The sequence below is a fragment of the Phoenix dactylifera genome, chromosome 2, assembly GCF_051530095.1.
Source record: "Phoenix dactylifera cultivar Ajwa chromosome 2, Ajwa_hap1_PhDact_Kaust_v1.1, whole genome shotgun sequence".
NCBI classification, from domain to species: domain Eukaryota; kingdom Viridiplantae; phylum Streptophyta; class Magnoliopsida; order Arecales; family Arecaceae; genus Phoenix; species Phoenix dactylifera.
Window position 1 is genome coordinate 56,106,576 of NC_143191.1, and position 22,967 is coordinate 56,129,542.

Consider the following 22,967-nt stretch of genomic DNA (forward strand, 5'->3'; position numbering starts at 1 on the left):
ATATAAACATTCTGTTTAATTAAATAAGGAAGATAAATATAAAAAGGCATACAAATCGCCACCTTTTTCTCCCGTGCCTCGCTCGTGTGCAATTCTGGTTACCGTATAGATACGGACGGGGGCATGCGGAGTCATTGTAACGGCGGTTATTCTTCCACGGTAAAAATTTTGGAAGATAAAAGATAAAATAGGATAATTTATTACTTCAAAAGTGAAGACTTTGGAGAAGGTTCTCTTTCAAAAAGAGATGACAATGGCATCTGATCATGATATAACGCTGGCTGAACGGGAGATGAACTCGAGGATTCCGACACATACTTCTGATCCCTCCTTGATCATCAAAATGAAGTCCTCTGTTGATTGCAATGCAAAGATTATTCCACCATTGCCCCGTAAGGATGTTATTCGACCATAACCATCAATATATTTTTACAAAAAACAAAAAATAATAATTTACCCACGTCCAGAGCACTTGACACCAATCACTTTTTTTTTTCTTCTTATGGGATTCAGACTGGCCTACCCCAAAATTATTTCTGGATATTTATGAATATAGACCTAGCTCAACAAATAATTTTATAATTTTGCTAGTTGTACTAATCCAGCCTAATTACCCAAATAGATCTTTAGATGCACAAAATGATGGAAGAGGAGGTAGCCCGTGAGATGGTCCCCAGAGATGAAAGGCATGGAGCCAGGTCATCTGCGTCAAGGGCCCGTACCGGTGGCTCATAGGTACGAGGAGTAGAGCTCGACAATGCTTTTGTCATAAATGTGTATTAAAAATAGCATCTACATGTAGGTGTCAACCGATCATGTTGGACATACATATGCTACAATGAATTGTTAACCTTTGACATCTCTTATAGGAGCTAATGGCCATGACCTATTGCACAAATGTATTACCGTAATCCTTTTTGAACCAACAAGCTAATGCCAAAAATTTGTACAATTGTGTATTGAACCAGTGTGATGCAATTTGAGTTGCATGGACCAATATATATGTTTCGTGAATAATGAAATCAAAACATGAAGAATAGGACAATCGTAAAGCCGAAAAGGAAAATAATTACGAAGAATGTTATACATAACAACTTTGATCTGTTGAAGGGTGCAAATGGACACAAAATAGATTTGCAGATTATATGTTACATCGGACTCCTCTGTTTTTGTTTCATGTAGGTACCCTTTCTGTAGTTTTGATCATACCTAGCAACTACCAAAATCCTCGCAAGGTCTGTTTTCGTTTTTCTAAAAAGTTGACCATGGAAATAGTGTTGTCTTTCATCTTGTATTGGATTTTGGTTTTGAATTCAGAGTTGCGAGATTAGGTGTTACAGACTTTAGATGGAACTCATCTGACCTCTTTTATATCTCTCATTCGCACCTCTAATTTTTTCTTTTTTATTTCTTTGTACTCCACCGGTTCTTTTAATGAGTGGGATGCCTTTTTCCTGATTTTTTCCCTGATGTATGTGTTCCACTCTAAATGAAATCTGATGGATTGTTCTTTTTTAATCAAATAACAGCTATTACTGTGTACTCATCAAATAAAACTATAATATTTGCAAGGCAGTTCACAAAGCTGTTGGGTAAGGTGCTTATTTTATTAAAGGTCTGTTCTTTATTTATTTTGTGCAGGGCCAACTGAATGATAAAAATATTTTCAGTTCGCAATCAAAATGAATCAGATCATCCAGGGAATACAGAAAAACATCAAAAAGTCTATTATCATGCAGCAGAAAAGAAGGAACCAAATGCATTAAGTTCGAATGCCGGTCCTTAGGATTGATTCACAAGGACTGATAAATAAAGAACAAGGACTTCAGAAAATTTTGCTGGATTCACAAGGACAGCAAAATAAAGAACAACAGATGGATATGTATCACCAATGCAAAAGAATGAACCTTATAAGGATAGTGTTGGGAAAAAAACAATCAAGAAATAATGATACCACAAACTTTTTGTGTAATTAAATAGGATATCACTCACTAAGAAACAATCTACTCAGGCAATTAACAGACAAAATTATCAAGCAAGCCAAAAATAAGAGACAACACAATTTTTAACGTAGAAAATCCTTCTATACGAAGAAAAAAAACTACGGGACCTAGTTCAGCCAAAAACTTTCACTATTTAGAATAATAGGATTACAATAGATCCTCTCTAGATCAACTAGAGCCAATACAAACATCAAAAAAATTTAAACTTAGCTTCCATAACAAAAATATTCATCACCAATAAGGTGGATTTCAACAATAAACAATAAAATAGAGAATAGATCTTACCAAGTGTTAATGCTTGAAATAATCAATAAAGAAGGCTTTCAAAGATCCAAACCGTTCAATCTGTAGCTCTCAATGCCGGAATAACATATCGAAATTTCAGCCAAAACTAGATACAATCAACCATCCAATCATCTGACAAAGCAACACTTTTTTTATCCCTTCTTCTTCTTCTCTGTATTCCTTTTTTTTCTCTTCCATTTTTTAGTAGAGCCCTAAGACTCCCGGTTTCTTTTTCGATTCCCTCACCCAAACCGGTGGTTCATCCTTATCCTCTTTTTTTTAATAAAAAAAATCAAATGAGATGGGTTTCACGTGAGGAGGGACCACACTAACAAATCTTCCCCTCTCGACTAATGTGGGGGGTTCCACTAAGCCCACTTTCTCTCTACAAGCAATAATTTTTTCTATGGCCAAGATCTTAGTCACCATATCTGACACATTATCATCAGTATGAATTATTTCAAGACGCATTAATTTCATCTCCAAAGCATCCCAAACCTAATGATATCTCACATCAATGTGCTTAGATTTTGAATAAAATGTTGGATTTTTGAGAGATGGATGACACTTTGACTGTCGCAATAAAATATATATTTTTCTTATTTTTCGCCCAACTCTTATAGAGAATTTTTCATCCATAAAAGTTCTTTATAAACTTCTATAACTGCAATATACTCAGCCTTTATAGTGGACAAAGCAACACATTTTTGTAACTTAGATTATCATAATACTGCTCCACTGAAAAAGTCATCAAATACCCTGATGTGGACTTTCTAAAATCTATATCACCAGCCATATCTGTATCTATATACCCATCCAATATATTTTTACTATTACCAAAACATAAACATACTCTAGAAGTACCTCTGAGATACCTGAGAATCCATTTGACAGATGTTCAATGTTTCTTACCAGGGTTAGAAAGAAAACAACTTACAACACCAAGTGCATGAGCAATATACGAGCTTGTGCAAACCATGACGTACATCAAACTGCTAACCACGGAAATATAAGGAATCTTCTTAATTTCTTCTTTATTTTTCTGACTTATAGGACATTGCTTAAAACTTAACTTGAAGTAACCTGCAAGTGGAGAGCAAATTGGTTTGGACTTGCTCATGTTGAACCTTTCTAATACTTTTTCAATTTATCTCTCCTGAGATAACCAAAGCTTTCCATTCTTCCTGTCACAAGTAATTCTCATGCTAAGGATTTGTTTAGCCGGCCCCAAGTCCTTCATAGTAAAGAACTTGCTTAACTCTCTTTTTAAGATTTCAATCTTCTTAGCATCATGGCTATCAATCAACATATCATCCATATAAAGCAAGAGAACAATAAAATTTTCATCAGCGAATATATTAATAAACATACAGTGATCAGAAGCAGTTTTACTATACCTATGTTCTATCATAAATGAATCAAATTTTTTATACTACTGTCGAGGTGCCTGCTTGAGCCCATACAGACTTTTTTTTTTAATCTGTACACGAGATGCACTTTGCCTTTAACTATTAACTCTTATGGCTGCTCCATATAAATTTTCTCTTCTAAGTCACCATGGAGGAAGACAATTTTTACATTAAGTTGTTCAATCTCTAAATTCATGCTTACAGATAAACCAAGAATAACTCGGATTGAGTAGAATATATCTTATGTTAACCCTATCGAGCCAGATCGAGTAGAACATATCTTATGTTAACCGATGCAGCAGCATACTCTTATTCGAGGGATTCAGCCAGCTGACAGATTTCTGGCACTCAAATATAGCTTCCAAACAGAAACACTGGGGTATCACTTTTCAGTGCTTAATAGTATCTATCCAGATGGATTAAGGGTGTTGTCTGTGTACAGTGGAATTGGAGGAGCAGAAGTTGCTATCCAGAAGCTAACAATCAAAAAGCTTGAAAGTATTATAAAACAATTTGGTGGCTTTGACATTGTTGTCCGTGCAAATCCATGTCCTTGCACGTATAACAATCCTAAAGATGACTGCTTGCAGGGAGTAAATATAGAGAACCTTCTAACACAGGCATGGCTCATGCATTATCAATTTTTGGTGTTACAACAGTGACTTGAATTTCTTGCAGCTTCTTCATTTTGAAACTCCATCTTGTAAGTTTATGTGCGAGCTTTGACCGTTCGAGGGCAGTTAATTCTGAAGGTCATTAATTTTTAGTTCTGAATGTGTGCAATCTTGTTTACTATGTACCAATCCTTTGATATAATCAGCTGATCCTGCAGGAAACAGAAGTCTGTGAGCTAATTGAAGAAAAATTAATGTCTTTTTGGCCACTGATGATCACCATAATCTTAGAAACTGCATTTACATTGTATGGATGCGTTTGCTAGTTCCATCTCATCATCTTCTGTGCAAAATGCCATGAGGCTTGTCCAAGGTTTCCTTTTGCATGCTTGCAATGTTTGTTCTTTTTATTGTATGCATGGTGCCTTCTACTTTAAGATAGGTGGCACAGCATGATGTGGGGTGTGGATTGGTACATTACATCTGCATGGTGATGATGTTACCCTAGAACTATATTGATGATTCAGTTTGATGTAAGACCTTGCAGGTCTTCTGATTATACTAGGACTTAAAAAAATTGGACAGTAAATTAGATATTTAAATGTTATGATGAGGAAATCTTCACTGGCCATCATGCCCCAAATCCAGGACATAACATGGCCATGTTGCCGAAGTAGTAACATGAAGCCAGTAATAGTAATCCTATATGAAAATCCAACTCATACAGAATATAAAAAGATCCCATTATCTCATCAACTAAATAATGAAACAAGTTGCTAGTAGAGAGCTTCCAAACCCACCATTTAAATGTTCAAAATCCCACAATTTCAAAAATCCATAAATCATCAATTAATTAACTAAAATTTTGCTACAAAAGCTTCTTAGCACGAATTCTGAGCCTAAATCATTCCCCACTCCTTGCTTCCTTAGTCGTATGAAAAAGTTAAAAAGAGTTGGGGGGGGGTTGCATAGCTTAGTAAGCAAACCTTACACTACTTTGCTAGATCAAGCATAAGTTTTCATATGAATCAATACATCATTTACCAAAAATAACTATCATTGTAAAATAGAATATTTAATAATAATAGTATATTAAAAAAGTCATAAATCAATCATGCTCTTGCATATGCATAAAGCATACTCATTTTATAAATATGGTTCCAAGTGCATGGCATAAACAAAGCCATAAATCATGCTAACTTCATATATAAAACCATAGATCATTTGTTATTTTGCCACATCATAATTCATAATAATCCTCCTCGACTAAATGCTAAGGCCACTATTATATCCATGACAAGGTCGTAATCGACAAATTACCAACTATTATTACTCACTGGCGGAATTATATGGCAACTACTATTATCCGCCGGCTGTACGTCAAATACTATTATCCATTGGGAGGATCGTATGCCAACTACTATTACTCATTGGCAGGATCGTATAGAACTAGCTCCGGATATCGATCTATCCAACTTTTAGTGGTCATACATAGTTATTTGAGAGCCTTTTGCCATATCTTCTTAAAACAATTTGTTTAAAATTATTTTTTCTTAAATCATTTAAATGTAATTTCTTAAAACATATGTTCTTAAATCATACATAAATAAATAGGTTGAAAAACACTAAATAGTATTATAGATTTTCTAGTTCTAAACAAATCATTAATATTAAAACACTCATAGAACCATTCTTTCATGACACATCATGAGTTTCATAATATTATATGCTTGATCCTTAATTTTTTAAAAAATATGAAACATTAATGTTGAACATCATCTTCATCTTTTATAAAGTTTTAAGTATTGAAAACAACCAGTAATTTGAAAACTAGTAAGGAGTGTCCGGATTACTTATCTTTTTCGCATTAAACTCTCAAAATTTAACTATGAATCACCTAAACCTATTCAAAGCTATGCAAAGCCTAATTAATTCATATTTAATATGTTCAATGGTATTAAAATTTGAAGAGAGAGAAAAAGGGGAGATTAGTCAGTTGACAGCGTTTGGCGGCTCCAAATGGGTCAGATCTAAACAATTCGATTGATAAGTCATGATGCAGGGACTTAATTAATGAAGCAGGGACTTATTCAAGAAGGATCTTCAATAGTGAGTTTTAGGGATACTCAACAAGGACCAGGATGATCGGTCTGACATGCTGCCCGAGTACCAGGACGTTTCGGGTCTCTTTACTAGGATCAACTTAGGTCTACACATAAAAAGGAGATGGGACTTTCTATTGTGACCATGAATCAAGTAGAGGGAGAGAAACAAGTAGGGTTGGAACTGGGCTCGGACTAGGCTGGCTTTAGGTTAGGCTACGAGCAAAGCCCGAAAAAGTTCAAATAGGACTTGGGCTAAAATATAGAGCTCATTTATTTTTGAGCCAGGCTTGGATATATAATTAGCCCATGCCAGAGCCTGAGCCCGAACAAGGCCCGAAACCGAACCCAAATTCTGGCCCAAACCCAGCCCAGTTCAACACTGCATATTGCATTTTTCTTCTGGATGTGGGCAAGTAAATCTGATTTACTGTGTGTATTTCTACTGATTCATCCTACAATGCAGGAAGCACATATGGACTCAAACTCCAGTATCCTGGAAAGCGTGTATTACTGTGTCTTCGCTCCCTGGGCCCCTTGGATCTGACGACATTCGTAGAATTCCAATTAATTCCTACACAAAATAGATAAAGCAGTTCACTTGTACTAATTTTGAGATGGATTAATTTATCAGAGTAATCATTCATGATCTCTGAAGCTACAGCACTTTTCCTTCGGGTGCTTTCGTCGCACAGGCTAGTCATACATCTATTTTCTTTCGAGCAATGCAAGTCTCCCCCCCCCCCGGTGGAACTTCGAGTTGGCTCCCATGGATTGAATTCATTGAACTCAGATGGATGGACATGTTTGAACAAGCGATCTTATCCAAACATTTGCCATTAATGCTGCATGGTTGGGTCGAGGGTGTTAAAAAGCACAGGAAGGGCTGGCTCTGGTTTTTCTTCACTTCTGGGCTTTTTCAGTCACAAGAATAAGAAGCGCAGCCCTTCTGGTAGCGATATTCCAATGCAGAGGATGGCCTCTGAAATTCCTTAGGGCTCGTTTGGTTCGCGGGAAGCATTTTTCCTTCTAGGAATATGAAGTAGATTCCTAGGAAGAGGATGCCTAGGAAAGTACTTTTGGCATGTTTGGAAGACCATTGGGAAAGTGACAGATTTTCAAAATGCTTATGTTTGGTTGACCATCCACTTTTTTGGAAAAGTTATTTATAATTCCTATTATACCCTTAATAAAAATTAGGTCTTTAATGCCTCTTTAATGCTTCTTTAATTCTAAAGGGTTTTTTTGGAAAAAAATAAAAATGGAGTGATTCCTGCCTCATGGGAAAGTAACTTTCCCATATTTCTCATGGGAAAGACTTTCCCATGAAATGTGGGAATCATATTCCCATGGAAATACAACTTTTCCATCTCTCTCCTTTGAAAACTTCAACCAAACAAGAGGCATCTCATTACTTTCCCGTTGACCACACTTTCCCCCCTTCTTTTCCTGCGAACCAAACGAGCCCTAAGAGTTCTCACAGCGTCCAGCAACCAACTGCTTTGAAAGGAATATAATGTCCTCGTCAATGCCGTTTGTGACTCAATGGACTATGGTCCACTCCACAAATTCGGACGGGCCCAATCGGGTTTGGGTCGGGCCCGGGCAGGAGTGTGGGCCGGCCCAGATCAGCCCATATCCAGCTCTAGAAATGGGGATGGTTTTTTTTTTTTTCGTTGCAATGTGGAGAAGGAGAAAGGCCTCCTCTTGCAATGTGGTTGTAAATTCTATTCAATCCTTCCATGGAGCCTTCTCAACTCCATGTTTGATTGGAGTTGTTCGGATGACAGCAATGATGATGGAGATAATCGAATCTTGCAATATGATCATGATGCTTGATTGATAAGTGGGGAAATGCAGTGGATTGCCACCATTCCAGACTGAACCTGGAATCTAATCTCTATGTTGAGACAGGGGGTTGCTAGCTGGTTTATTCTTAAGGTAAGGAATTGATTCCATTTAAATTGCCGTGGTTGAGGACAAAGATTGGAGCACTGGAAATATAAAAATGTGTGAAGAAATTTGCGAGCTCATTAGATGCATCTGTGGTCGACCTATTAATTAGAAAAGTGGGCTGCTGATTGAACTCATTCCTCAATAAGTTCTACTACAAGAATCCTGCCCATTGTTCATCTAAGCAAAGGCAGTAGGGAGACAGTTTCTGATCCTATAATTCATCAGCATAGTCTTTTCCTGTCTTTTATGAAGCTAAGGCAAATTCTTGTACGTGAAAGACACTTAAAGAGATGTGTAAAGCCTTAAGCAAATTGTTGGAAGCAATACTGAGAGTTTGTATTCTTGAGGAGAAACAGCTTCAGAGAGAGTCTTTCTGGAGGATAAAAGAATAAATTCTGTATCCCTCATGATCAAGTTCTAACAGGGAGGTTGGAGTATTTTCATGTGAGCTGCATGTGGGTATGAATGTTCCACTGTGACCATGACAAGGACTTCCACATAATACTGGGGCCTCAGCCTATCTCTGTGGGCCCATCGTATCCGGCGTGCATCGTCGTGTTGCCATGTGGCGCAATCTGCATCAACAAGATGCATCATGGAGGGCCAAAAAGAAGGCACCTGGAAAACTGCCTTTCCAACTTTGAGGGGAATGCAATCCATCAGTAGACCCTGATCATCATGTTCTTTGCTCGCCACCGCCGACCTAGCCGATGGCTGAGGTTGTCCTAATGGTGGAACACCATTAGTGAGGTTTGTGGGGCTTCTGAAATTGTTTTAAAACTTACCATGGAGAGAAGCATTGTGCTAGACAACATCATTGTGATTACATTGAAGATGCTCAAAATGTTAGATGGGCATCCCTCACCAACCCAACCTCCCTCCCCTTCTTAAAATTACAAAAAAAAAAAGAAAGAAAAAATAAAAAGAGAGTGCCCCTGATGTGCTTGAGATCAGCTTGGTAAGTGGAGTAAGATGAGCCTTCCCAAGCTGAACCTAGGCTAGTAATATGCAATGGAACAGAGAGACATAGCTTTCCTTTATTTTGTTTTCTTATGCGTCTAGAAACTACTAGATCATGAATTTATTTAACTATCATAATCATCAAAGCCGAGCATTCTTTATGCACAGTCTTTTGATGGTATACAATGATATTTTGGAACATCAAATCCAAGAATCCTTTTTATAAACATCACTTAAGGGTGTAAAGAGAAGCTAATGATTTGATCAGCCTTTAAATTACTAAACTCTAGAGGATCGCCCATCAAGAGTTTAATCAAATGATGCATTTGTCATCACATTAAGAATGCTAATGGATTTTATAGATGTTTAGTGAGCAGCAAGAGTTCAGATGATTGAAAACAGTAAAAATATTTTGCATGATTAGGAGATTGGCCTTCCATGAGCAAAGGAAAATGGGGTGTTAAATAAATAGGACCCTTTCTATTAGTGCGGTTGGCAATCACCTTTAGATACTTGATTGTGTCTTGCATTTGTGCTTTGGTTTCCTTCTGTCCTTTCGATTATTAGATAACCTATGCATCCAATGATCGAAGGTAGTCTCAAAATGTGGTGTTTTTAAATATTAACTTTCTCATCATAGTTCACTAGGCCAACATTCAGAGTTCAACAAACATCACTGAAAATGAATAAGAGTAGCTAATATTTTAATTGTTGTAATTATATGAGAAAATTAATGTTAAAAATAGTTTGCAATGAGTTCGGCTTTTTACGAGAATCGTAGTTACTAAGCTCTCCATTGAGCACTTTGTGGAAGTGGAATGGTCTTGATGATAGTGATGATGATATCTTATGAGGCTGCCTAGTGGAAAAGGAGAGAGATGTCTTCCTCAAGCATAGTAAATAAGAATACTTTTGATTTTTAAATATGTTTTGATGGATCTTTGTAGGGCCTAGATTGCCTAGAGTCTAGCATCAATTCTTCAAAGAGTGACATGACAATTATCCAATTTGGAATGCTACCTATGTCTCCTCAAACTAATTGAATTGTTAACCTGTGACATCTCTTGTAGGAGCTAATAATGGCCATGACCTTTTGCACAAATGTATTACTGTAATCTATTTTGAACCATCAAGCTAATGCCAAAAATTTGTACAATTGTCTATTGAACCAGTGTGCTTTCTTTTCTATTGATCAGTTTGGGAACAATTTTGTACCCTTTAGAGCCATATCTTCCATCAGCATTTCGTTTTCCCTTGCCTCACAAGCATTCTGCACCCTACATGCCCCATTCTTTCACATGTTGCTTTCCACACTTGTTCTTCTGTTAATGAGGAATGCAGTCATATATTCCTATGGCTGTGTTATTCCAGTGTTCGTGTCAGATATATTTGATGCAATTTGAGTTGCATGCACCAATATATATGTTTCTTGAATAATGAAATCAAAACATGAAGAAGTCATAAAGTTACAAAGAATTACGAATAATGAAATCAAAATAATTACAAAGAATGTTATACATGACAACTTTGATCTGTTGAAGGGTGCAAATGGCCAAAGTTAGAGCATCAGATGGATTCAACTGATACATAAAATAGATTTGCAGATTATATGTTACATCGGACTCCTCTGTTTTTGTTTGATGTAGATACCCTTTCTGTAGTTTTAATCATACCTAGCAACTACTGAAATATTGAAAATACATAATATTCCATCCTCGCAAGGTCTGCTTTCGTTTTTCTAAAAATTTGAGCATGGAAATTTTCACTCAAGAGTGAAAGTGAGATCCATTCGCGGTAGTGTTGTCTTTCATCTTGCATTGGATTTTGGTTTTGAATTCAGAGTTGCGAGATGAAGTGTTACAGACTCTAGATGGAACTCATCTGACCTCTTTTATCTCTCTCATTCACATCTCTAATTTTTCCTTTTTATTTCTTTGTACCCCACCAGCTCTTTTAATGAGTGGGATGCCTTTTTCCTGATTTTTTCCCTGATGTATGTGTTCCACTCTAAATGAAATCTGATGGACTGTCCATTTTTAATCAAATAACAGCTATTACTGTGTAATCATCAAATTAAACTATAATATTTGCAAGGCATTTTGATCTTCACAAAGCTGTTGGGTTAGGTGCTTATTTTTTGAAAGGTCTGTTTTTTAATTTATTTTGTGCAGGACCAACTGAATGATAAAAATATTTGCAGTTCACAATCAAAATGAATCAGGTCATCTAGGGAATACAGAAAAACATCAAAAAGTCTATTATCATGCAGCAGAAAAGAAGGAAACAAATGCATTAATTTCGAGTGCCAGTCCTTATGATTCATTCACAAGGACTGCTAAATAAAGAACAAGGACTTCAGAAATTTTTTCTGGATTCACAAGGACAGCTAAATAAAGAACAACAGATGGATATATATCACCAATGCAAGAGAGTGAACCTTATAAGGATAGGAACTCACAGGTCGAGCCAGATCGAGCAGAACATATCTCAGGTTAGCTGATGCATCAGCCAGCTGACAGATTTCTGGCACTCAATATAGCTTCCAAACAGAAACTGGGGCACCAACTACTATTACCCATTGGCAAAATTATATGGCAACTAGTATTATCTGCCTAGGTCGTACGTCAACTATTATTATCTATCGGGAGGATTGTATACCAACTACTATTACTGACTAGCAGAATTGTATAGAACTAGCTCCAGATGTCGATCTAACTTTTAGGAGCCATACATAATTATTTGAGAGCTTTTTACTGTATCTTTTTGAAACATTTTTTTTAAATTATTTTTTCTTGAATCATATTTCCTTAAATTGTAAGTTCTTGAAACATATGTTCTTAAATCATATATAGATAAATAGGTTGAAAAGCACTAAATAATATTATAGATTTCGTAGTTCTAAATAAATCATTAATATCAAAGCATTCATGGAACCATTCTTTTATGACACATTATGAGTTTCATAATAATCCTTAATTTTTAAAAAATACGAAACATTAATGTCGAACATCATCTTCATCTTCTATAAAGTTTTAAGTATTAAAAACGACCAGTAATTTGAAAACTAGTAAGGAGTGTACGGGTTACTTATCTTTTTCACATTAAACTCTCAAAATTTAACTATGCGAATCACCTTAACATATTCAAAGCTACGCAGAGCCCAATTAATTCATATTTAATAAGTTCACTGGTATTAAATTTTGAAGAGAGAGAAAAAAAGGGTAAGATTGGTCGATTGACGGCGTTTGGCAGCTCTGAGTGGGCCAGATCTAAACAATTTGATTGATAAGTCATGAAGCAGAGACTTCATTAAGGCTAAAAGCATTCAACAAGGATCTTCAATAGTGAGTTTCAGGGATACTCAACAAAGACCGAGATGATATGCTACCCGAGTACCAAGACGTTTCAAGGCCACTTTCTTGGAATCAACTTAGGTCCACACAGAAAAGGTAGACGAGACACTATACTGGACCCATGAATCAAGTAGAGGGAGAGAAACAAGTAGGGCTAGAATTGGGCTAGGGCTGGGCCGGCTTTGGGTCGGGCTACGGGCAAGGCTCGAAAAAGTTCATATAAGACTTAGTGCTTAAAAATAGAGCTTATTTATTTTCGAGCCGGCCTTCGGAATTAATTAGCCCGTGCCCAAGCTTGAGGCCAGATAAGGCCCGAAACCCAGCCCAGTTCAACACTCTACGTATTGTATTTTTCTTCTGGATCTGGGTAAGTAAATCTGATTTATTGTGTGTATTTCTACTGATTCATCCTACAATGTAGGAAGCACATATGGATTCAACTCCCGTATCATGGAAAGAGTGTATTACTGTGTCTTCGCTCCCTGGCCCTTTGGATCTGATGACATTCGTAGAATATCAATTAATTCCTACACAAAATAGATAAAGCAGCTCACTTGTACTAATTTTGAGATGGATTAATTTACCAGAGTAATTATTGATGTCCTCTGCAGCTACAGCACTTTTCCTTTGTGCGGCAAAGCCGGAGGTCCGGCAGAAGGCGGTGAGCCATGGCCGGCGATGGCGACCGGCGGGAAGAGGCGCGGAAATTAACCAAAAATAGGGCCAAACAGGGGGCCCTTTGCTAGGTCGTTTTTGAGTCCCAGCCCGCTCGCTGGTGGGTGGGCTTCGGCGCGGCCAGGGGAGAAGCTGAGGCCCTAGGGGACGAATGCCGACGACGGAGATGGCCCGAAAAAGAGGAAAACAAGCTCGGTAATAGGGTCAGAACAGGGTCTTTTTTCGCCATTGTTCCCGGCGAAATCCAACCCGGCGACAAGATCTATCAAGGGGAAAAATAAATAGAAGGGAGATGGGAGCTTCATACCTCGTCTCCAACGAGATTCATGGCCGCAATTCTGGTGGGCACGATGACGGGACACAATGAATTGAAGGGGGAAAAACAGAGAAGGCGAGAGGTGGTGCCTGGTGGCGGAGGGTCACGGAGGGAGGGGATAGAAGACTTCCTAGGGTTCCGCCCGAGTCCGGCGGCCCTATGAGTCCATTTTCATCGCCGTTTCTCTTGCACGTGCACCGCGCGTGCCGCACAATGGGGCTGGCTTCTGCGGTTCAGGCCGGTCCAATGCAAGGCTGGGCCTCACACTGCCTCCATAAGCACACCGTGGTATTAGACACCAACTTCTAAAGGGTTGATATAGGCTGATATCTGGTTGTAAATTCTATTCAATCCTTCCATGGAGCCTTCTCAACTTGAAATTCCTCTCTTTAGTTGACACGATTTTCACCATATTTGATTGAAGTTGTTTAGATGACAGTGATGATGATCGAGATAATCGAACCTTGCAATATGATCATGATACTTGATTGACAAGTGGGGAAATGCAGTGGATTGTCACCTTTCCAGACTGAACCTGGAATCCAATCTCTATGTTGAGACAGGGGGTTGCTTGCTGGTTTAATCTTAAGGCAAGGAATTGATTCCATTTAAATAGCTGTGTTTGAGGACAAAGATTGGAGCATTGGAAATATAAAAATGTGCGAAGAAATTTGCGAGCTCATTAGATGCATCTGTGGTGGACCTATTAATTTCAAAAGTGACCTGCTGATTGAACTCATTCCTCAATAAGTTGTACTACAAGAATCCTGCCCATTGTTGATCTAAGCAAGGAGACAGTTTCTGATCCTAGAATTCACCAGCAAAGTCTTTTCCTGTCGTTTATAAAGCCAAGGCAAATTCTTGTACGTGAAAGACGCTTAAAGAGATGTGTAAAAGCTTAAGCAAATTGTTGGAAGCAATACTGAGAGTTTGTGATCTTGAGGAGAAACAGCTTCAGAGAGAGTCTTTCTGGAGGATAAAAGAATAAATTCTGTATCCCTCATGTTCAAGTTCTAACAGGGAGGTTGGAGTATTTTCATGTGAGTTGCATATGGGTATGAATGTTCCACGTGACCATTACAAGGACTTTCACATAATACTGGGGCCTCAGCCTATCTCTGTGGGCCCATCGTATCCGGCGTGCATCGTCGTGTTGCCATGTGGCGCAATGTGGATCCACAAGATGCTTCATGGGGGGTCAAAAAGAAGGCAGCTGGAAAACAGCCTTTCCAAATTTGAGGGGAATGCAATCCATTAGTAGGCCCTGATCATCATGTTCTTTGGTCGCCACCGCCGACTTAGTCGATGGCTGAGATTGTCCCAATGGTGGAACACCATTAGTGAGGTTTGTGGGGCTTGTCAAATTGTTTTAAAACTTACCAGAGTGAGAAGCATTGTGCTAGACGACATCATTTTGATTACATTGAAGATGCTCAAAATGTTAGATGGGCATCCCTCACCAACCCGACCTCCCTCCCCTTCTTAAAATTACAGAAAGAAAAGAAAAGAAAAGAGAGTGCTCCTGATGTGCTTGAGATCAGCTTGGTGAGTGGAGTAAGATGAGCCTTCCCAAGCTGAACCTAGGCTAATAGTTTGTAATGGAAAAGAGGGACATAGCTTTGCTTTATTTTGTTTTCTTGTGTTTCTAGAAACTACTAAACCATGAATATATTTAACTATTATAATCATCAAAGCTGAGCATTCTTTATGCACAGTTTTTTGGTGGTATACAATGATATTTTGGAACATCAAATCCAAGAATCTTTTTTATAAACATCACTTAAGGGTGTAGAGAGCAGCTAATGATTTGATCAACCTTTAAATTACTCAACTCTAGAAGATCCATCATCAAGAGTTTAATCAATTGGTGCATTTGTCATCACATTAAGAATGCTAATGGATTTTATAGATGTTTAGTGAGCAGCAAGAGTTCAGATGATTGAAAACAGTAAAAATGTTTTGCTTGATTAGGAGATGGGCCTTCCATGAGCAGAGTAAAATGGGGTGCTAAATAAATACGACCCTTTCGATTAGTGCGGTTGCCAATCACCTTTAGATACTTGATTGTGTCTTGCATTTGTGCTTTGGTTTCCTTCTGTCCTTTCGATTATTAGAAAACCTATGCATCCAATGATCGAAGGTAGTCTCAAAATGTTGTGTTTTTTAATATTAACTTTGTCATCATAGTTCACTAGGCCAACTCTCAGAGTTCAACAAACATCACTGAAAATGAATAAGAGTAGCTAATATTTTAATCGTTGTAATTATATGAGAAAATTAATGTTAAAAATAGTTTACAATGAATACTGCTTTTTACGAGAACCGTAGTTACTAAGCTCTCCATTGGGCACTTTGTAGAAGCGGAACTGGTCTTGATGATAGTGATGATGATATATTATGAGGTTGTCTAGTGGAAAAAGAGAGAGATGTCCTCCTCAAGCATAGTAAATAAGAATACTTTTGATTTTTAAATATGTTTTGATGAATCTTTTAGTATCGCAAGTGTCATTTAGTCGCATGATTTGAACATTGTGGCTCAAGGAGCATGACATGTTATATGTGATCATTGATATGCAAGCATGAGGGTGCAGTCTTTGGAACCCGGGCAAACATAGGAAAAGGCTAGTGTGAAATTCTACTTCCTTTCCACATACTTGAAGTCGCTTCATGGCAGTCCTGCACAGCAGTTGCTTGAAGTATGTTGGATCACAAATGCTGAGTGACACAATCCTATGGAGATGAAAGACAAGTACAAGATTAAGGATCATTGAAATTGGACCATGTTCATTTCTTTGTAGGGCCTAGATTGCCTAGAGACTAGCATCAATTATTCAAAGAGTGACATGACAAGTATCTAATTTGGAATGCTACCTATGTCTCATTAAACTAATTGAATTGTTTGGAGAATGCAATATCATCCATCAGTCTATCACCTCTGTTTCTTAGGCTTCAAACAAATTGACCACTCATGAATGAAGCACACTTACTATTTAGCATTAGCAATGGAAGCACCAAAAATTGAGCATGAGAGAATCTAGCATTCAGGCTCAAATTCTTGATGCTTAAATACCAATGTGAATATATTTATCACATTCACACAGTTCTCATTAGTATCAATTAAAAGTGAACGACCACAAGATGGATAAGAACAAGAAAGAAGGCATCCAACATTAGATCCACTTTCTTTCATGTCACAGATCAAAAAGATTGCAATGCTCCCCACCAGTCAAAGTGTTCTGAAATTTAGGCTTTGGACTGCCGAAAAGAATCCAAAAGCATTCAGCAGTTACTAAAGCAATCCCACATTAATCACTGGATGGGGAGTACTTTGGAGTTTTGTGACCTAAAGATATTGATGGGATCGATGTACCATAGATGAACCATGATAGGAGAACCTCCCCTTGAAGTGATCTAGTCTCGAAACAATGGTATGTCAAAAAGACCACAATTTAATGTGGTGTTGGATAGTGGACTGCAATATTGCTGACACCATTGAAATGGTTTGTAAAGTTCTCATTTCCCTTTCTTCCTTTTGGTCATATTGTCCTACCTCCACATGGCAATCTTAATGGGTATTATGTCCAAAACTATTGCATGTTTGCTCTATCGCATAGATGTGCAAGTCCTCCAATGCAGGATAATTAGTTGACAAGTCATCATGATTTCTACATTTGAAATATTAAATGTACTTGTGAATTGGGGCTTGCTCAATCGTCGCACCCTTTTGCTTGGTGTCGAGAGATTCTAGGTTTAATTTTTTGATTGTTCATACTCGCAAATATAAACCTACATAATTATAGTTAAGGTAGGTCTCCTCCTCCTTTCTCTCCTATAAATATAAGTGGCACTTGCTAGTATTATTATAACAATTACTGCAAAGGAATTTTAAACTCTAATTGGTGTGGGCACTAGTACCAGACCACCCATCACTTAGGTCTATCGGCGCCGAAGGAGGATGGTCCAGCCAGTTTTATTGTGGTTAGAGTGATTTTGTCTCATTTTGATGGCCTTTAGGCTTACTTATGTATTTTTATCTTTGAGGGCCTTTTGCGAGATTGGTTTCTTTGTAGGGGCATTTTTGTATTTTGGGTATTGTATACACGTGGGACCATATGCTTGTATGGGGGATGCTATGAATGAAGAATTGGTTTTCTTTCTTTTAATCTTTGGTGTGAAGCCGCCTAAGCGAGGTGTGAAGCCTAGTTCCCTTCTTTCCCTTCCTTCCCTTCCTTCCCTTCTCCTTCATTCTTTATCTCCTTCTCCCTCTTCCTTGCTATCCGGCATCAGTTTGGTATCAGAGCCAAGAGCTTTGCCTCCATCGCCAAAGCTCCGAGATCTTTGCTCACACCCATGCAAGGAGCCATTGCCAAAAGCAAAGCACCTCTCCGGAACTGTCGCAGAAGAAAAGAAACCCCCACTCCCCCTCTCGTTCTCCTTCTCCATCGAGCCCTCATGCCCCCCCCCAGCCACCAACAACATGGATTGATCCGGAGAGGCTCGCAAAAGGGTTACGACCAAGATCACCGCCCCTGGATGGGAGGAGCAGCATAGGGACGAGTAGGAGGAGGTGGCGGCCGCGGCAAGCAAAGGGATCGGCCCCGAGGAGGAATGCAAGGCCCAGGCCAGGAGGAGACAATTATGTTTGCCCTAGTCTGCGGGAAGAGATCTTCTTCCTATTCGAGGAGCTTCTCCACGCAACCTCCTAAAGCCAGTCCTCTAGCTCCTTTTGCGCGGACATCCTTCCCCCAAACTCGAGGTCGCTGGCACTCTGAGCTTCCCCGAAGTGTCATGGCATCGAAACACCAAAAACCCACTTTTTCATTTTCATTCGTCGAGCGCACGATCATGATAGTCCCATCGCCCTGCATCCAACCATCGCCACCTGCCTCTCCTCATCTGGGCGTCGCCGCGCTCCACAAGACATGTCGCCGCAGAAATAGGAGTAACCGCCTGCACCCGCCCACACATGACCCTTAAGTCATGCACGTGATCTCCCCTGCACCGCCGGCACCACCAAATGCGGCTCGAACACGCGATACTCACCGCCTTTGTCGTCGCCCCGTTCTTCTTCTTCCCCGCATCTTCTGCAGCTTTCGGATCTCAAGCGAGGCCATAGTCTCCGACCGAAACCTCCGGCTAGCGGGCCTGGGTCGTAGGAGTTCCTCCCTCTCCTGGAGTCGCTTCTGCTTCGCTGCCTCTCGCATTCGACTTCCCTCGAAGTGTAGAGCAAGACGACGTCCCCAAGGTACTTGCTTCACCATTTTGTTGTTGCGAAGACTGGTTCCATTGAAGCCTTTTCTCGAGGGGGAGCGGGGCTTGTTAGAGAAGTGCTTCGTCCTCACATGTCTCTGTTCCTTTTTACCGACGAATAGTCGCAACCGCCCTCACTCCGTGCGGTCCTCTGATGCTACCACTAGATGCCTACTTCTATTGCTATGACCTTACTTCTGATTGTCGTCCCCAGCCCAGGAAGCGCCTTTTGTTTGGTATGCTAAATGATCTGCCTATGGTATATAAAGTTGTGAGTGGAAAGAAGAAAGTGAGGACTTCTAGTTCTAACCACAGCAGTAACCAATTCAAATCAAACTCTAAAGTGCAGCGGACACCAGAAAGCCTAGGTCAGATCCCTTCCCTTCCTAGAAAATCTATCTGTATGTTTACAATTCAGCATCTATGAATTCTTTTGTGGTTGGTTGGCTTATCCTACTATGAATTCAACACATACATCCAAATAACGTGATATACCCTTTCATCATCTTACTACTGCCACAGCACTGAGAATCCCTTGTAGTGGGCCCATCTTTGCTATTAATCATTGGGCTGCCTAATCTTTGGGAGTCCTTCGAGGCCCCATGTTACCCTATAACACACGGAATGTTGGAACTATCTGATTGCAGTTACTTGCTTGTATCTTTTACATGATCCCCTGCTTGAATTCATTTCTTAGGGATTAGCTTTCAGTTTATGTTGAGCATATAAATTGATCTCTAGGCATCATTTTCATGCATTACGTCTGCTTAGGAACCACCACTATCTTGGTATTGTAGGGTCACGTACAACTTTGCACACCTATTACATGCACCTTTATAGTAGTCGTGTTGTCTCCTATTCAGAATCTCAACTTGCCATGGATCCCAACATGGAAGCCTTGCTGAAGGCCGTCTAAAACTTGACCATAGTGTCTACCCAAGTCAATGCCCGATTAGACTTAGTTGAGGTTTCCCTTCAGAGGATCATTGGATCCAAAGAAGGCAGTGTGATGGCGGACCACTGTAGGGAGGAGAGGAAAGGAGAAGAAGAAGGGAAAGAGAGGAGGAGGAAGAAGAAGAGAAGAAAAGAAAGAGAGGAGGAAGAAGAAGAAGAAAGGAGGCTAGGGTTTATTCAATCATTCAACTCCTAATTCATGAGCGGGATGGCCCTTATATAGGCCTTACATCATAAATTGACCAAGTCAAATAATTAACAACTAACCAAACTTTGATCATTCAATTAATTGACTAAGTCAATTAATTGATTACATACTAAATTAAACCTTACTAACATTAGACCATTAAATCAATTGATCACACCCAAAATTGGACCTTTATAATTAGGTTAATTTAGACCATTACTAACATTAGACCATTGATCAATTGATCCAATCACTTGACTCAACAGCTAACCCAATTGACTTGACTAAAATAAAAACTAACCAAATTGACTCGACCAATAACAAAAGCAACTAATTGACTCCATCATCTGAATGAGGGGCTCTGATGTCCCTATCACAGTGTCTCCCACTTGAAAGGCCCAGAGGTCGAGGATGAAACCTTAGAATATCAAGGATCTATTAGATAGGGCAACTTCAACACTAATTCTTTTCCAGACCGTCCTCAAGCCTACCCTCATCACAGAAATTCGGATCCATTTCCTAATATCGATAGAGGTTATCGACACAATGTAGAACCCAGAGAGCCTCATGACCATGATAAAGATGTGATGAGAGGCATTTGGGTTGAAGCCCCTACCTTTGATGGTTGCCTGGATCCAAAGGTATTTTCAGACTGGTTGCACGAGATGGACCACTTCTTTGAGTGGTATAATTTGTTTGAGGAAAAGAAAGTTCGTTTTGCCAGAATGAAGCTCATTGGTCGAGCTAAACTTTTCTGGTAAAGCACCGAACAACTTCTGGCTAGGAGACATCAATCTAGTCCCTCTGAATTTAAGCGGGCAATGTCCAATGAATCTTTGGTGTTCGTTCTACTTGCCAAAGAAGTTTACCTTACCAGTCAAAGTGAACTACCAAGCGAAGCCCTCTCTTTCCTTAAGGAGTTCAAGATGTTTTTCCTGAAGACCTCTCGGATCATTTGCCACCTCTGTGTGACATCTAGCACGCCATCGACTTGGTTCCGGGAGCGCTCTTCCTAACTTGCCCCACTACTGAACAAATCCTTCTGAGCATGCTGAGCTACAATGGCAAGTCAGTGAGCTTGTACGCAAAGAGTTTGTTTGCAAGAGTTTAAGTTCTTGTGTCATACCCGCACTCCTCATCCCAAAGAAAGATGGCTCGTGGAGAATGTGCGTTGATAGTCAGGCCATCAACATAATTACGGTCAAGTACCATTTTTCCATTCCTCGACTCAATGACTTGTTGGATATGATAGCCAGCACCACGATCTTCTCCAAGATTGATTTGAAAAGTGGCTACCATCAAATCCAAATTCGCCTAGAGGATGAATGGAAAACTGCGTTCAAGATAAAAGATGGCATGTACGAATGGTTGGTGATGCCTTTTGGCCTCTCAAATGCCCCCAGTACTTTTATGCGGGTGATGACTCAAGTGCTGCGACCTTTCATGGGTAAATTTTTGGTCGTGTACTTTGATGATATCCTTATTTACAGTCAAACAAAGAAGCAACACTTGGCCTATTTGAGACAGGTTTGCACAACTCCGAGGAATGAGAATATGTATGTCAATCTCAAAAAGTGTTCATTCTTCACTACTCATGTCAACTTCTTGGATTATATTGTTTTCTCAACGGGCTTGTTTGTTGACCCCGAGAAAGTCATAGCGATAGTAGAGTGGCCCGAGCCTAAAATCATCGATGAGATTCGCAGTTTTTATGGGCTTGCTACTTTCTACCATCGTTTCATTAAGGGGTTTAGCACGATTATGTCACCAATCACTAATTGCCTTAAGAAAGGCGACTTCCATTGGACTGGCGCTGCTACCAAAACGTTTGGCGACATCAAGAAGAGGGTGACTAAGGCGCTAGTTATGTGACTCCCTGACTTCAGCAAGGCCTTTAAAGTGGAGTGTGACGCATCTGGCCTTGGTATAGGTGGAGTACTCAGCCAAGAATGCCATCCCATAGCCTATTTTAGTGAGAAACTAAATGAGGCTAAGCAGAAGTATTCCACCTATGACAAGAAATTCTACGTCGTAGTCCAGGCTCTACGGTATTGGCACCATTATCTGCTTTCCAATGAATTCGTCCTCTACTCTGATCATGAAACTCTTCGCTACCTCAATTTCCAGAAGAAGTTAAATTCTCGACATGCCAAATGAGTTGAGTTCTTCCAAGACTACACTTTTGTCCTGAAGCACACATCAGGCGCCACAAACAAGCTGCTGATGCGTTGAGTTGTCGAGTAGCTCTACTCTCGACTATGTCGTCAACATCATGGGTTTTGACAAACTCAAAGAGGACTACTTGTCTTACCCTGATTTTGGAGAACTCTACAAGGCCCTCGCTAATGGACAAGGACCCTTGATAGATGGTTTTCAACTTCAAGATAGTTATTTGTGTTGGCGGAGGCCGGTGTAGGCCAAGTCAGTAAGGCTCGCCCGCGACGGAGGCCGATGTGGGCCAAGTCGCAATCGAACGCCGGGGGGGCGCTTGGGATGGTCGGTTTAAAGACCATGGTTAAGCCTTCACTATCACTTGCGGATTTTAGTGAGATGGCAACACCTATGGTCCTAACAGTGGTATTAGAGCCAGCGGCATGGGTTCGATTCCCAAGATAAATGATTAAAAAAAAACTCTCTTGCTGGGGGGGATTGTTGGTGGAGGCCGGTGTGGGCCAAGTCGCAATCGAACGCTGGGAGGGCGCTTGGGATGGTCGGTTTAAAGACCATGGTTAAGCCTTCACTATCACCTGCGGGTTTTAGTGAGATGACAGCGCCTACGGTCCTAACAATTTGTTCAAGGCAACTAAGCTCTGCATTCTCCGAATTTCAGTAAGAGATTTCTTAGTGTGGGAAGTGCATGCAGGTGGCCTTTTAGGGCATTTTGGATGAGACAAATCCATTGA

General features: G+C 39.7%; 1 long non-coding RNA gene across 2 annotated transcripts; it reads right to left on the bottom strand.

The window, feature by feature from the left end:
* Positions 1-8,477: 8,477 nt before the first annotated feature.
* LOC120110102 (uncharacterized) lies at positions 8,478-14,600 on the bottom strand. Of its 2 annotated transcripts, XR_016399618.1 has the most exons (3): positions 13,665-14,540; positions 13,267-13,497; positions 8,478-13,178 (listed from the first exon to the last, which is right to left on the bottom strand). It is a non-coding gene; the product is annotated as an uncharacterized LOC120110102 (long non-coding RNA). The 2 variants fall into 2 exon arrangements; XR_016399617.1 differs by having other exon boundaries at positions 8,478-13,497; positions 13,665-14,600.
* Positions 14,601-22,967: the final 8,367 nt, after the last annotated feature.